Here is a 14345-nt window from a genome sequence, read left to right on the forward strand (position 1 = left end):
GTGATTTGCATTCCAGCATAAAAGATCCATGGTGTAAAAAAAAAGACATGGAATAAAAAATAAGTGCCATTCAGTGTTTTTCCATTAACTGTATCAAACTTGGGCCCATATGGAATATGTAATTTGTCTTTTTTGGAAGCTGGGTATCCTAACAGATCTGTATGCTTGCAAGTTGAACGAATCGTCAACACTTAAGGTTTCTGGTTTGTGGTGGTCTTCCTTCTAATTTGTGGTGTTTGTTTATAAGCAGATTGGCTTAAAAATATTGCCTTGAATTAAAGATAAAAATTGTCCTTGCACATCCACACTCTGAACGCTTGGCTTTGAACTGCTAGTGCCTGCCGTGAGCTAATTTCAGCACTGCAAAAACGGTTGGTTTTCAACATGGTTTATAAGAACAAACTGTTCTCACGTTTTTGTTGTTTTGGTGAGGTTATATCATTTTATCCTAAAACTGGAAAATCCCAATATCCAACGCCCTTATTGTAGCTGATCAGAACATTTTCTTGCAAAGTTTTGGGTGGGAGGGTTGTTCTGTTTTTCTTCTTCCTAAACTCAGTTTCTCCAACTCAGTTGGTCCAGGCAAGTTTTATTTACAGCAGAATACAAGATACTGTCCCCTCCACTATAGAAAAAGTCCAACCTCTATTACCACGGTTAGGGAATACAAGTTATTCTTTAGATACCTGGAGTGAGAAAAAGACCTTGGAGCAAGAGAGATGAAAGAATATTTTTGATCAACCAAACTAAGATGTTCTTAAGCAGTCTCTGTTGAAATACTTGTCTGGTATGTAATAGATGCTGCCACTGGCATTGGTTGACATTTGCTTGATCAATAAATCCATCTTATCAAGCCCTTGAGTATACAGCTAATATGGGTCAATCATTTGGCCCTGAGGATCTGCAGTAACCTATATGTCCCATATATGAGATCTACCTTGAAAAGAACTGAGATGTATGCTAAATAGCCAAATTCATCTCTGGTGTAACTCTTCCTAGTCAGTGGCATTTCACCAGGAATTAACTTGACCTCTTCTTTCCACCTTGAATCTTATTCTGATCAGTGATATAAGAGTAGTGTGAATTTTGACTGGGAGTTCTTTTAAAACATATTTATTTGAACTTGTATGAAGGTAAAAAGGGTTGTCTACCCAGAACTTTTGGGTATCTCAAAAATAAAATTGAACAGCAAATTACACTCAACAGCCAACAGAACTAAACCTCCTACAAAATTCTCCCCTTCCCAAAGATCTAACCTCTATCAAGCCCCCCCACTTTGCAGCACCCCGTACAAATAGCTGAGCCTTTGCAGCATTTTAGTTGAATTCTCTCTCTTTGTGACTTGCGGGATGTTTATACTGAGCAGTCAGCAGACCAGCTTCATAGGAAAACAGCCCCTTCTTTGGGAATGTGGTAGGAGGCCCTTTCACATTGCTTTGCTCATTTTTGGCACTTAATCCTAAAAAAAGGAAGGTATCTGACTTCATGATGCCAGTGGCAACATGCTTAATTTAAATCGTATTGACTACTCTGGTTTGTAGCCAGACTGACTGCTTAGCCTAAAAATAAGCTGTGAAGATGACAGAACTTTCTCACAGAATGACATGTGGTTGGAGAAGACCAGTTAGATAAGTTACTCAGCTGGTGAAAATCAGCCCAGTTGAGGACAATGGAGCTGTGGCATTAACTGAGTATCTGGCCTATTTACTGAATGATCAAAGTTTTAGGAGATTATTTATGAAAACAAATACTGGAAAACACAGACACTTGTTGCTGGTGTTTCAGCACTATGTGAAAGGTTCATTGAAGAGATGAGAAGAGCTATAGTTTCCCAGTTTGGATAATTCACTTCTCCCTGGCTCAGATGATGGTAACTAATCAGTTGCAGCCTGGGTAAATCATTGAATGAATTAAGCCTCTTTCTCCTTCTCTCAAGCTATTGGGTCTCCCTTTGTGAATACTCTTTTGGGAATTAAAATAGACTGTATATGATTTGTAAGAGGCATTACAAGAGAAGTAGATGGACAGTATTTACTGGCCTGTTCTCCCATTTGTTTTGGTGGGAGGCTACACAATTAGAGAGCTCACTTAAAATGGTGATTTATTTATTTATTTTTTTAAAACCGTGCAACTACAAGGTAGGAAGTTTGAATCCATATGAGGTTCCACAGTGTCTCAGTCTGTCCTCTGTGTTTGTATTTACATGGCTCTCCTCTTCCCTGCATCTGAGCACCTTGCACTCAGTAATGGATGTTATCCCTGATGAGGTAGGGAAGTACAGTTATCCCCATTTTACAGATGCAAGAGCTGAGGCACAGGGCAGATTGTGTCTTGCCGTAGGTAATGTAAGTGATGTATGGCTGAGCTAGAAATTGAACTCTGGGCTCCTGAGTCTAGTGCCCTATCTGCTAATAATCCTTCTTAGGCTAGAGCCAATCACTCTTTGGGTTGACAAACTCCCTGCTCCTGTATATTGGGGGTACTAGATTTATTTTTTGTGGCATTTCAGCTTTCACTCACAATTGAGAAACTGTCAGTTTTCCCTCCATTCAATAGAAATTACCATTTCATCTACCTGCTCTTTCCTTTAGCCCATATTTTGCTTCACTTAATCATTAAGGGCTTGTCTACACTAAGAAGTTGTCAACAAAACTTGTGTCTTTAGTGGGTACTTAAAAAAGCCCTCCTCAGTGAAAAACAAAAGTTTTGCCCACGCAAGTGGCAGTGTGAATGCGGCTTTATCGACAGGAGAACTCTCCTGTCGACAAAGCTAACGCCACTCGCAGGGCTGGAAGTATTTTGTTGGCAAAAGTGCCAACAAAGTACGGAAAAAGAGCATTTACACATGCTGACTTAGAGCGACAAGCTGTGTCGACACAGCCTTGTTGCTGAAAGCTGCGTGGTGTAGACAAGCCCTAAGATGGGTTTTGCTATCTCACAGCACAGTTCCCAGCCAGCAGTTGTTCACTTTACAGGTGCTGAAATCTTTTCTCAAATTGGGAACTGAACATCAGATGCATATTCACACACAAGAAAATTGCAGTGGTTTTAAATGTGGAAATTTTGTGTATCAGAGCACTTTTGTGTGCCTAAAAACAAGGTTTTTGTGACTGTTTGTGTTCCACAGGCCAGTGGCCATCACATACTGTACTTGCATGGCTTCTGCTAAGTACCTCCTTGAAAAAGAGAGCACTATATCATGTTTATCTCCTGGACTTCATAATGTCTGTTGTGAAATGTACATTTTTTATAGGAGGGTTCTGTGTCTGTCTCTGTTCAAAATGTTGACTTTGAACAGATCTGGACTTCAAAGAGAACTGATCTATTAATTTCCATTAATCCACTATTTTTAACACCCAAACATTTTAATATTAAAGGATTACATTTGAGAAGCAAGAGGAATGCATCAGTTGAGAACAGCTGCTGTCTGTCATCCTACTTGATTTCTATTTTACTCTCTTGCTGCTGCTTTGTGTGGAGTGTTACAGTACCAGGAAATAACAAAGTAAATTCCAGCTGTTGATCACATGACGGTTTGTGCCATAGACATATGTTTCTCTTGCACATGTGATTTCTGTACTGTTTGGTCTTTGCCTAAATCTTCCATCACTTTCATGTCAGTATGTGACCATTTAATTCAATAACATTCTTCATGAATTGAGGGTACAATCAATTTTTCCTAGATGCAAGTTTTGCCTTGTGTGTCCTGTATTTGAGATGTACATTACCCATTTTTGTCTACCTATCAATGCGTGGTGTGTCTGTGTTCTTAAGTCAACTACAATAACATGCACTCCATATTATATTGTACCTGATGTGACAATCCAAGCTGTAGTCCATGTAGACTGGCTAAATATGACCATGCTATGTTGCTCTGACAACAAAGTCTATAATGTTCTGTAAAGATGGCAAAGCAGAATGTGTGGTTTGGGTTTTTTTGAAGCTTTTGTGATTCCTGGTAAGTTTTTGTTTTTCAAAACTAAGAAATAAAATTAGTCTATTTTTGTTTCTTAAACTAATTGAAGGAGACTTCTTTCTACTTCCTGTATGTATGATGTCAACGTATCCCCCACATCAGACTTCCCTGGGGTTAATATTACTGTTTCAATATTGTGGTGCCAAATAAGCACCTCTCCTGGACTGTACAAGTGGGAATGCCTAGCCTCTGTTTTAGCTGTTGAGAGGGGGAAGGATGGTTCAGTGGTTAGTGCACTAACCTATGACTTGGAAGACAGCGGTTGATGTGCTTGTACTGTCATGTATGGCCTTGAGCACTTAGCCTCCTATAGCCTTGTCTGTAAAATGGGGATCAGAGCACCTCACAGGGTGCTGAGGATAGATACATTCAGACTCACGTAGGGCTCAGATAATATGTAATGGGGGCCACAAATATGATAAAATACAGCCCTTTGGATTTTGGAATGTGTGTGGAGACTGTCAATCTTTTTTAATATATGGGAAAGGCACCTAAAGGTTTGGATAGATGCCCTTTAATGTCTACATAAATCTCAATCAAACAAACATACACGGATATAGATCTTAAAGGAAACAGCTCTCAGACTGCAGGTGGGGCAGAGAGGGGTTATTAATTGTGCAGCTGAGAGGTGGAGTTAAAGTTGAGGGGAAGTTGGGGAACAGAATGATCAGACACCTAGATGAACATGATATGTTGGGGAAGAGTCAACACAGCTTTTGTAAAGGAAAATCATGCCTCACCAATCTATTAGAATTGTTGAGAGGGTCAACGAGCATGTGGATAAGGATGATCCAGTGGATATAGTGTACTTGAACTTTCAGAAAGCCTGTGACAAGGTCCTTCACCAAAGGCTCTTAAGCAAAGTAGGCAGAGGAAAGGTCCTATCATGGATCAGTAACTGGTTAAAAGATAGGAAACAAAGGTTAGGAAAATGAATGGTCAGTTTTCACATTGGAGAAAGATAAATAGAGTCTTCCAGGGATCTGTACTGGGACCAGTGCTGTTCATCATATTCATAAATGATCTGGAAAAGGGTAAACTGTGAGGTGGCAAAATTTATGGATGATACAAAATTACTCAAGATAGTTAAGTCCAAAGCTGACTAAAGAGTTAAAGGGATCTCACAAAACTTAGTGACTGGGCAACAAAATTGCAGATGAAATTCAATATTAATAAATGCAAAGTAATGCACATTGGACAACATAATCCCAACTACACATTCCAAATGATGGGGTCTAATTAGCTGTTACTAAAGAAAGATCTTTGAGTCATAGATAGTTCTCTGAAAACACCTGTTCAATGTGCGGTGGCAGTCAAAAAAGCGAACAGCGTTAGGCACAATTAGCAAAGGAATAGATAAGATGACAGAAAATATAATGCCCTTCTATAAATCCATGGTACGCCCACACCTTGACTGCTGTATGCAGTGCTGGTTGCCCCATCTCAAAAAAGATACTACAATTGGAAAAAGTACAGAGAAGGGCATATGAGGAGAAATTAAGAAGTGTGGGGCTATTCGGCTAAGGGGGGATATGATAGAGGTCTATAAAATCGTGAATGACGTGGAGGAAGTGAATAAGGAAGTTTTATTTAACCCTTCATGTAGCACACAAACGGGGTCACCCAAACAAATGAACGAACAGTGAGCCTGTGGAACTTGTCGCCAGGGAATGTTATGGAGGCCAAAACTATTAACTGTTCAAAAAAAGAATTAGATAAGTTCGTGGAGGATAGATCCATCACTGCTTGTTAGTCAAGATAGTCAGGGATGCAACTCCATGTTCTGGGTGTCCCTGAACTTTTGGCTGCCGGAAGCTGGCACTGGACAATGGGAGGGACCACTTGATAAATTGCCCTGTTCTGTTCATTCCCTCTGAAGCATCTGGCACCTGCTGCTGTTGGAAGGCAGGAGACTGGGCTAGTTACACCATTGGTCTGACCTAGTCTGGCCATTCTTGTGCTCTTAACGTCAAAGCAGCATCTGGGCAGCTCCTGTGAGCAGCTAGCACAAGACCCATCGACACGTCTGTGGACCCAGGATGGACGGCATATGTGGCAACTTTAACTCGCTCTGAACGTAGATCAAGGATCTGAATGAGTATGAAAAATGAACTACCCTTTCCCCTGAGATTAGTCTCTCTAAAAAGGGCTAAACCAGTGCATAGGGCTTTCCCTCGTGGTGTGCTGGCTGTGCATGAGGAACCCTTCAGTTCCTCGTACAGAAAATCTAAAAAATCCCCCATTCACGCACCCAGTGCCTACTTCCATTTGCTGTCTAAGAAAAGGTGCAAAATAACCCCCCCAAGCTGCTTTTTGCCCTGAGGTTAGGGCGACCAGACAGCAAGTGTGAAAAATCGGGATGGGAGTGCGGGGTAATAGGAGCCTACATGAGAGAGAGACCCAAAAATTGGGACTTTCCCTATAAAATCAGGACATCTGGTCACCCTAGCTGAGATAAAAATGGAGTGACTCACTCTGCCAGGTAAAGGGATGCCTCATCATGACCCCTCAGCACAGTGTGGTGATATCCCCAGGAAATGAGTCTGTTAAGGTGGACTGGCGTGACCTAGGTTTCATGATTACTATGTTCATAGCAAGAAAAGCCAAATTAATTGTAGATGTACGGCAATTAAAACTGTGCCCTTCACCCTCGTTTTTGACACTGTGGTGGTTGAATCATTGCTAATACAAAATGATTCTCCTGCCAGTCCAGGACTACTTAGTGTTTCCAGAGCTTTTTCTCACCAACTAACTTGAGAACAGACGAACACTTTACTGCACACCTGGCTTTTTCAGACATTTGGTGTAAATTCATCCATGATCAGGTCTGCGGACCTCATCAACATTTGGAGTAGTAACCGCCATAAAGAAGGATGGAACCAAACTGCAAAGGGAGCTAGAAAGATTAGAGCTGTGGATGAGAGGAGAGTCGGTCCTAATAAAAGTATGTCCTACACCAGGGGAAAATGCAGCACAGATACAAAGGGGTGGGGGAGGGTATAAGGAGCTGCAGCACTTTCAAATATTACAATTAAAATCACAACACAAACTGACCTCTCTTGTAGCTGCAAGAAAGGGCTAAGATCAGGACTGGGAGGATCTCTGTACTAAACGAGAACTGACAGCCACCATGTTAAATGTTTGGTTAGATATTGTAACAGGGTGACTGTTCCTAAGGCCTTGTAGAGCTACGCTGAGCACAGGTGTCTCAAGATGCTGAAGGAGGAAGTAGGGACTGGGAGTGTGGACTAGAGGAGGTTCTGCAGGGCAGTCCTAGGAAGAATCAGACTCAGGAAGGAAGTTTGGGTTGAGTTTTCTTTTATTGCTCTTTGGGTGACCAATAAAAAGCCCCTCAAAGGCACAAAGGGCAACTAATCTCCCAACTCCCATTGCCTTTCAGTGGGCGTTTGGCACTCATGTAGATTAAGCTCTTTGTGACCAAACATGGTCTTGGACAGTGTTTAGCACAACAGGCCCCTGATTTCAGTTGGCTCCTCGGTGCTACCATAATACAAATTAATAACAAATTGCCTGTGAAATTCTCCCCCAAAGCCAAACCCCCAGAAGGCTGCATGCTTGGACTTCGCATAGGGTGTGCATAAGAAAAGATTAACGGTAGTTCCCTCTTTTATAAAGCACTGTGAAATCTACCGGTGAAAGTTCTACATAAAAGCTAGGTGTTGTTCCACACTTTTCAAAGCATGTTGCAAACTTCACTTACAGTTGTGACAAAGTTCCTCCTCTACCTTAGTGGGTCCTGCGCTTATTGGCAGATTTGTTCACCTCAGTGATCTTCCCCTCTTGTGGAACCCACAGTCTGGGTCAGCTCCTCCTGTGTCTGATCAGGAGTTGGGAGGTTTGGGGGGAACCCAGGCCCACCCTCTACTCCAGGTTCCAGCCCAGGGCCCTGTGGATTGCAGCTGTCTATAGTGCCTCCTGTACCAGCTGCATGACAGCTACAACTCCCTGGGCTACTTCCCCATGGCCTCCTCCAAACACCTTCTTTAGCCTCACCACAGGACCTTCCTCCTGGTGTCTGATAAGGCTTGTCCTCCTCAATCCTCCAGCACTACACTCTCTCGCTCCCAGCTTCTCTCACACACTCCTTCTCCTCTGGCTCCTCCCTGCCTGACTGGAGTGAGCTCCTTTTTAAACCCAGGTGCCCTGATTAGCCTGCCTTGATTGGCTGCAGGTGTTCTAATTGCAGTAGCTATCTCTGCTGCCTTCTAGAAAGATCTTAATTGGCCCCAGGTGCCTTGATTAACCTGGAGCAACTGCCATTTGGTTACCAGGGTCCTAGGGATTTGTTTAGCCTGGGGCTAACATACCTGTTTCTCAGTACTTTACTGTAGCCATCTGGCCTTGCCCCATCACACAGTGTATGTATCTTATGAAAATGTCATCATCCACACACGGATGGGAGGAAAATATGATTTACTGCTAGAATCGTCAGTGTGAGAGACAAGGTGGGTGAGGTAATATATTTTAGTGGACTAACTTCTGTTGGTGGAAAGGACAAGCTTTTGAGCTCCCCCAGGTTCTTCCTCAGATCTGGGGAAGGTAAGAATGTCCATGTAAATACAAGGTGGGAGTGGTTTACATAGGTTATAGGAGACCAGGTACAATGAAGTGGGCAGTGAGCAGCTTTCTTTGCCCTAGGACTGCAGAAGTATGAATTGCCCACTTCAATTTAAGTGGTCTCCTACCAGGGCTGCCCAGAGGATTTAGGGGGACTGGGGTCTTTGGCAGCGGCGGGCCCCTGCTGCTGAACTGTGGCCGAAGACCCAGCACTTTGGTGGCGGGTCCCAGGGCGGAAAGACCCCCCGCGGCCGAATTGCCGCCGAAGATCCGGAGCGGAAGAAGCTCCGGAGGCCCGGGCCCCACGAGAGTTTTCCGGGGCCCCCGAGCGAGTGAAGGACCCCACTCCACGGGCCTCAAAAAACTCTTGTGGGGGCCCCTGCGGGGCCAGGGCCTGGGGCAAATTGCCCCACTTGCCTCCCCCTCTGGGCAGCACTGTCTCATACAACATGTGTGAACCCCTTATGCCAACAATCTGTCCCACCTTGTATTTGGCTTGCACGTTCCAGCTACCTTACCTTCCCCAGACCTGAGGAAGAGCTCTGTGAAATGCTACAGTTTGTTCCTTCCACCCCCCGTAAAATATACTTCCTCACCCACCTTGTCTCTTTCATCCTGGGACCAACACAGCTTCAACACCACTGCAAACCAGAATGGGCAGTGAAACATAAGCCGATAACAGAATTTGGGCCCACACCCTTCTCCCACACTCAGTCACCAGGCTAGACATGTGTCTCCCTGTGAGCATATTGAGAGACTGAATTCTTGAGTCCGAGGATTTTTGTAGTCCATTCCTTTTTGGAAAACAACATTTTGCACTGGCATGTGCTCTAACTACTAGATGATGCTGCCCTTTTAATTTAAGTATTTAGTGAATCAAGGAAAGTTTGGAAAATAAGGAAGAGTTTCCCTATGAAATCAGCCAGCAGAAGGAGCCTGTAAACCTCTGTGAATGACCATTGAAATAATTGGTTTACTATTTTAAAGTCTACAGAAACGGCATTCCTTTTGTTCACATGACGTTCTACATTATTTGTTTTGCTAGGGCCCCAGCTTGGATTGCTGCCCTGTTGTGACAGGAGCTGTACAAACATAAGGAGACAAATCCTACCCCCATGAGTTTACAGCCTGAAGACAGGCTTGTCAGAGGAACTGAAGGGGGTTGGGTGCCCAGCTCCAACTGACATTCAGGCTCCTTTCTCAAAATACCAACATCAATAGGCAAGATGGACAATGAGTGACTGGGGAAGCAGATGCACAAAGTGGAAAAGTGACTCGTCCAGGATCAGACAGTTGGTCAGTAACAGCGAGAACCAGAACCCAAGTCTCCTGACCCCTAGTCCAGTGCCCCGCCTCCCTTGCACCTTAGTGAGATTCAGACTTCCTGAACCAAAGTGTTAACTATACTTAATTAACGAGCACCAACTTTCCCCCTACTTTATCTTCATTTTCTCTCTTAATTAGAGCCCCTGCTAATCTATTTGAATGGGTGTTTTTTAGAATGCATAGGTCTGCAGAGAAACCCCTTTCTTATGTCTGTATTGTGAGAAAACTAGCAATTCCCTTAAGGAATTTTCTCCTTCATAAATAGCTGACAAATATTTACCGCCATCTGTCCAGTTTAACAAAGTGTATACCCTGGGAAGAGAGACTTCAAGAAAAAGTAAGTGCTGGCTTGGTTTAAGAACTTCTAAACATGGATTCTGGCTTCATGAACCTGTTGCTTCTGCTGCTGGTTCAATTTCTCACTTCTCACTGAGCAATTGCCTGTGAAAAGGCCTCAAGCATAAAATGTCCCCACTTAATTTATTCCCAGAAAGGGAATGAATATTCCATAAACCTTTTGAATGGGGTGGTGCCACTCTGCACTTGTTGGGAGCTGCATTATCTTTCACTCTCTTCTGCTTCTTTGGGTTTTGTTGCTGGGATCATTTAATGTCTTGAAAAAATATATATTTGAGAGTTTAGTGTTCCTGTGTGTGTTTGTAATGTGGAAAGGGCCACAAGCAAACAGCCCCCACGCCCTGGGGAAAATGCAGAAGTTCTTGCCTTTGCTAATCTGAACAGGAGATGCACACCTAGCTGGATCTGTGACTCACTGCTCCTGCGTGGGCTTTTATAGCACCTGTATAATTCTACCACTTCTCCATTTTGAACACTTGAAGGCCAGCGCTGGTGGGGAGCTGAGCACCCTCAGCTGAACTTGCTGGGAACATTGAATGCAAGGGGAGTTGAGGAGCCCCTAGAAACTTATGGGATTGGACTCTTAAACAGCTACTTCCTTGCTCTTTCCCAGTTTTTCCTTAGTTTTTATATTGATTGCTGTTTAATAAATGATATTTGCTTTGAACTGTATGGAGGAGTGTCCAGAGCGGAGAGAGCACCCTGAAGTGGGGACACCCTAGCCCCTGTCCTAAGTGACCTAAGTGGTTTAAAACAAACAAAAGGATAGTTCAGGGTAGTTAAATACTGGAATAAATTGCCTAGGGAAGCTGTGGAATCTCCATCTCTGGAGATATTTAAGAGTAGGTTAGATAAATGTCTATCAGAGATGGTCTAGACAGTATTTGGTCCTGCCATGAGGGCAGGGGACTGGACTCGATGACTTCTCGAGGTCCCTTCCAGTCCTAGAGTCTATGAATCTATAAAAAGGAAGTATTTTTTCACACAACGCAGTCAACCTGTGGAACTCCTTGCCAGAGGATGTTGTGAAGGCCAAGACTATAACAGAGTTCAAAAAGAATTAGATAAGTTCATGGAGGGTAGGTCCATCAATAGCTATTAGCCAGGATCTGCAGGGATGGTGTCCCTAGCCTCTGTTTGCCAGAATCTGGGAATTGGCGATGGGGTGGATCACTTGATGTTTACCTGTTCTATACATTCCCTCTAGGGCACCTGGCATTGGCCACTGTTGGAAGACAGGATACTGGGATCAATGGACTTTTGGTCTGACCCAGTATGGCCATTCTTCTGACCACAACAAGGTTGGGGGTCGAGACCCCCAGGAATCCTGGGCCCAGCCTTGTTGGGGTTACGAGGACTCTGTCGCACAGGAGAGTGGAAGGGGAGCCCTCGAGGTCAGGCAGGAAGTGGGAGCGAGGACTCAGATCTTTTCTCTAGCCCGTTTCACTGGGGTACTTTATAAGCCAGAAAAGTTCCCCACAATAGCAGAACCATTGCACCACTTACGCAAGGGTTACTGTCGCCATATTGCAGTTGGGATACGAAGGGGCTAACATCTGTGTGCTATTTTTTAAAAAAATCTATTTGTATTAAGCCACATCTACCCAAGGAAAAAACACATATTTTTAATGTGTGTTTTAATCTTAGTGTAAACGAGGTCATTTGTATTTTAGGGTGTTAGCAGGTTGGGGTAAGCCCTAGGGTTAATCTGGGCCGGCTAATGTGTCAAATTAGAGTTGGAAATCCAAACATCTGCAGCATCAGACAGACACAATGGGAAAGTGAAATATACAAGAGACTCTGAAATTGACCAGCCTAGTTTAACTGTCCAAATCATCTGAAATACAAAAAACTAAACAGCATAGAAGCTTATAACATCCTTTCAGTTTTTCTGAGCAATGCTTGTATTAGGGACAGAGGTAAAATTGCCCAATGATGAGGGCACTAGGCTGGAAGTCAGAAGATTTAGGTTCTAGTCCTGGCTGTACCACTGACCTGCGAGGCGACTTTGGGCAAGTCACTTCCCTTCGCTGGGTTCTAGGGTTGCCAACTTTCTAATTGCACAAAACAGAACACCCTTTCCCTGCCCCTTCTCCGAGGCCCCGTCCCCACTCACTCCAGCCCCCTCCCTCTCGCTCTCCCCCAACCTCACTCACTTTCACTGGGCTGGGGCAGGGGGTTGGGGTGTGGGAGTGGGGTGAGGATTCCAGCTGAGGGTGCGGGCTCTGGAGTGGGGCCAGAAATGAGGGGTTTGGAGTGCGGAAGCAGGATCAGGACTTGGGCAGGGAGTTGGAGTGCAGGTGGGGGTGCAGGGTCCAGCTGGGGGTGTGGGATCTGGGGTGAGGCTGGGGCCAAGGGGTTTGGAGTGTGGGAGGGGGCTCAGGGCTGGGGCAGGGGGTTGGAGTAGGGGCAGGGGTGCGAGATGTGGGCTCCTGGAGAGAGTTTTGGTGTGGGAGGGTGCTCAGGCCTGGGGTAGGAGGTTGGGGTGCAGGTGGGGGCCTGGGGTCTGGGAGGGAGTTGGGGTGTGGGAGGGGGTTCCAACCTGGGGCGAGGTTGCGGATCCGGCCGGGTGGCACTTACCTCAGGTGGCCCCCAGTTGATGGCACAGTGAGGCTAAGGCAGGCTCCCTACCTGTCCTGGCTTGGTGCAGCTCCCAGAAGTGGCCAGCATGTCCTTCCCCTAGGTGGAGGTGCAGCCAGGCAGCTCTGCACAATGCACGCTGCCCGCACCCACAGAGCCCACCTCCACAGCTCCCATTGGCCCCAGTTCCTGTCCAATGGGAGCTATGGAGCTGGGGGCGGGGGCAGCACATGCCAGCCACTTCCAGGAGCTGTGCAGAGCCAGGGAAGGCAGGGAGCCTGCCTTAGCCCTGCTGCGCCACTGATTGGACTTTTAAGGGCCTGGTCAGCTGTGCTGACCAGAGCCACCAGTGTCCCTTTTCAACCGGGCGTTCCAGCTGAAAACTAGATGCTTGGCAAACCTACTGGGTTCCTTAGTTGCATCCTTTGTGAACTTAGACTGTAAGATCTTTGGGGCAGGGAGTGTGTCTTACTCTGTGTGTGTAGGCACTACGTGAAAGATAATAAGAAATACTGTATAATAATAATAGATCATGCCATCTGTTGAATTACACCATATTCATTTGGACTATCCCTTGCACTAAACCAGTGCACGCTTACCTTCTCCCCTCTCTGTCAGGTTAAATACACTTCCAGTCAGCGTTATACTGAATGTATCTAACATTCTAGGAATAGGTTGACGCTTGCTTAACAGCTTAAGCATGATAATTGCATTTGGCAATGTAGACTACATAGCCCGGATCTTAGTAAGTTATGCCTGTTCCTTACATCTTGCTTAATGTCTTTAATTAAAGGCAGGACATTAGCCTTAAGCAGTTTCAGTATGTGGAGAATGACGACAGGCCTTATTCTCCAAGATGCAGCAAGATACTGAGAACCCTCAACTCTGGCTTCAGTCATAGTGGAGAGTGCTCAGTGCTTGACAGAGTGAGGCCCATAGTTCCTGAAAACGGGTTCAATTCTGCCCTTCGATACGCATGCACAACTCCCATTTACTTCTTCATGAATTGCTCTTGCGTATCGCAGGGTAGAGTTTGGCCCTAACGAACACGTCCCCAAGGGCACAATGTCAGATTAGAAACCGAGATTGTCCAAATTTAATCTGGCATTGGCAGCTGACATTTTGAATATGGAGTCAATGATCTTGAGAGCAGGGATCTTGTGTGTAAACTCAGGAGTGGATATCAATGCATTAGCTAATAATAGAAATTTAAAGCCTATGGCAAGTTCAGGATCTGGCCCTCTGTAGATACTCTGCATGGACTTTCATTGAAGCCAGTGAGAGCTTTGTAAGTGGAGTTCTTAAGAACTGGCCTTTATTTTGTATGTTGTGTTTCACACAAGCACTAGTTCAAAGTGCTTTGCGGTGTTAAATAACGTGGAAGGACATAGATGAGTCATGCACATAAAACGAGAGGGTTTTTTTTACTTGGCAAGGAAACAATGGGATTCTGTCACTACCCGTGTACCTGTTGCAGAGAAAGAAGAAATGAGTTGAGAGTCAGAGGAGGACAAGAGGAGTCAGGAGA

The 14345-nt window shown here is 44.8% G+C and overlaps 1 protein-coding gene across 2 annotated transcripts in view; it reads left to right on the forward strand.

Moving 5' to 3' along the window:
• Positions 1 to 14345, forward strand: part of LOC127039088 (calcipressin-3-like) — a 77093-nt gene that overhangs the window by 24312 nt on the left and 38436 nt on the right. Inside the window, exons 6-7 of one of the 2 annotated variants that reach the window (XR_007770872.1) lie at positions 6773 to 6920; positions 9600 to 10521. The exons of the other annotated variant lie outside the window; for it this stretch is intronic. The gene's annotated coding sequence lies outside the window, so the exon portion shown is untranslated. Of the gene's footprint in view, positions 1 to 6772; positions 6921 to 9599; positions 10522 to 14345 lie in introns of those variants that run through there. 2 annotated transcript variants of the gene reach the window in all.

This window comes from Gopherus flavomarginatus, chromosome 22 (genome assembly GCF_025201925.1).
Source record: "Gopherus flavomarginatus isolate rGopFla2 chromosome 22, rGopFla2.mat.asm, whole genome shotgun sequence".
In the NCBI taxonomy this organism is placed as follows: domain Eukaryota; kingdom Metazoa; phylum Chordata; order Testudines; family Testudinidae; genus Gopherus; species Gopherus flavomarginatus.